This window comes from Gossypium hirsutum, chromosome A06 (genome assembly GCF_007990345.1).
Source record: "Gossypium hirsutum isolate 1008001.06 chromosome A06, Gossypium_hirsutum_v2.1, whole genome shotgun sequence".
NCBI classification, from domain to species: domain Eukaryota; kingdom Viridiplantae; phylum Streptophyta; class Magnoliopsida; order Malvales; family Malvaceae; genus Gossypium; species Gossypium hirsutum.
In genome coordinates this window covers 17,675,934-17,678,381 of record NC_053429.1, presented here as the reverse complement: position 1 = coordinate 17,678,381, position 2,448 = coordinate 17,675,934, and the positions used below count along the sequence as shown (strand labels likewise).

At 36.5% G+C, this 2,448-nt stretch overlaps 1 non-coding gene across 1 annotated transcript; it reads right to left on the bottom strand.

Moving 5' to 3' along the window:
- Nucleotides 1-2,121: 2,121 nt before the first annotated feature.
- LOC121231269 (small nucleolar RNA R71) lies at nt 2,122-2,227 on the bottom strand. The gene has a single exon (XR_005929333.1). It is a non-coding gene; the product is annotated as a small nucleolar RNA R71 (small nucleolar RNA).
- Nucleotides 2,228-2,448: the final 221 nt, after the last annotated feature.

The following is a 2,448-nucleotide window of genomic DNA, read 5'->3' as shown; positions in this document are numbered from 1 at the left end:
TAACTTCGTTGAATCTTGCTCGTTGATAAACCGTAATTTATACATATTTTTACCCCATGCTTAACACATTTTGTGGATGATTTTTCCTTAGAATTGGTGAATTCAATGCTCCTAATGCCTTAATTTCTTGTTTTATACTTAGGTGAGCATAGGAGAGCGAAAGGAACGAGAAACGGGCCAAAAACGGAGAAAATGGGCCAACGTACGAAATCAACACGGCCTAGACTTCCTTATACGAGTAGACTACACGGCCGTGTCAATTTGGCAGAATCGAAGCACGACTCACATGGCCTGAAGTAATCGCACACGGGCGTGTCACACAGGTGTGTACCTGCCGAGCCCAAGTTGAGTCAAATTTGGAAAAGGCTAATTTTGAGGGATTTTAGGCATTCTAAAGCCTATAAATACACCCTAAAGGAAGAGGAAAGGGAAAAGAGAGAAAAGGAGGCAGGTAACTGCTCAAGGGAAGCTGATTGATCTATCTCAAAAGCCGGATTCACCATCAAGACTGAAGATCTCCCCTCAATTTCCCTTCAGGAGTTTTGAGTTTCCTTTATGTTTTGTATTCATTATTCTTTTGAGATGTTTTATTTTTTAGTTATGAACTAAATCCCCTAAATATCTAAAGGGAATGAAACCTAAGACGAATCTTGTTATTATTTTCTGAATTGTGTGATAAATATTTAACTTGTTCTTAATTATGTGTTCTTAATTCTTGTTTTGATATCCCAGGATACTGATTCAAGATAAGCTCTTATTCAGAGGAGGAATAGACCCTGTCTAAGAGTACATTTGTCATAATTAAGCGGAGTTGATTGCGCACCTAATGATAGGGTGACAAGATTTTACCGGATTAGGGTGAAACCTAATAAGGGGATCCATAGATTGAGTTAATGCAACCCTAGGGTGTTAATTAGAGAAAAGTATCAATTATTCAATCTAGGGATTAGACGTTATTAGTCTTGAATAGGGATAATAACATAACTTAGGGATCTCTACGGAACAAGTTAAATGAATAAATCGTCCGATTCGGAGTCAAAATAACAAGAGAAGTCTAGGTGGATTCTTCTTTAGGTATTGTCTTAATTCAATCATTTTTCCACAAGTAATTCCCCAATTCTATTTTCTGTTAATTCTTAGTTTAGATAATTTGTTAGTCAAAACAAAACCCCCTTATTCTTAGGCTAGATAATAAAAAGACAATCATTACTAGTACTTTAAGTTCGTTTGGGTTTGACAATCTGGTCTTGCTAAAACTATACTACTGTTCGATAGGTACACTTGCCTACATCGTGATAATAGTTAGTTACAAGAACGATTAATTATAAATATATAAAACTTACCTGTTACGAAAATCGCGATCAAGTTTTTGGCGCCGTTGCCGGGGAACTAAGATATTAGGAACACTCAATTTTTATTACTTTAGCCATTTATTTTTCTTGCAAGTCAATTCTATTTTATTTTTATTATTATTTATTAATTTACTTTTTCTTTATCTTGGCAGGTTTTAATAGTTTATGATTAGAAGAAACCCGTCAGGACCACTACTTTTTGATAAAGAAATCGATCGCACGGTTCGCAGAAACCAAAGAGAAATAAAGCGAAGCTTAAGATACATAGAGAACGAGCAAGAGAATGATATTCAAACCCCAACCAAGGAGATGGCTGAAAACTAAGACAATCAGCTACCTCCTGCGATACCCGTTGAACTAGCAAATCAAAATTCTGCTCCTCATACTATGTATGATTATGCTAAACCTACTTTAACAGGAACTGAGTCAAGTATAGTTAGGCCTGTTCTTGCTGGAAATAATTTTGAACTAAAACCTAACACTATTCAAATGATGCAACAATTTTTTCAGTTTGATGGTTTGCAAGATGAGGATCCAAACACTCACTTGGCAAATTTCCTGGAATTCTGCGATAGATTTAAAATTAATGGCGTTTTTGATGATGCCATTCATCTTCAGTTATTCCCTTTTTCATTGAGGAACAAAGCTAAACAGTGGTTGAAATCAGCTAAATAGTGGTTGAACTCGTTACCACGAGGGTCAGTTACTACTTGGGAAAAAATGACTGAAAAATTTCTATTAAAATATTTCCCGCTGGCTAAAATAGCCAAATTACGTAATAATATCTCTTCGTTTGTGCAGATGGGCTTAGAAACTCTTTACGATGCATGGGAGAGATATAAGGACCTACTGCGAAGGTGTCCTCACCATGGACTACCTCTATGGTTGCAAGTTCAAACATTTTACAATAGTGTGAACCCCTCGACAAGGCAAATGATTGATGTAGCAGCCGGGGGAACCATCAACAACAAAACACCTGAAGAGGCTTATGAATTTATTGAAGAGATGTTACTGAATAACTATCAATGGCAAGTCATGAGGACTAAGCCAACTAAAACAGCAGGCGTTTATAACGTCGAGTCGGTTACTATGCTGT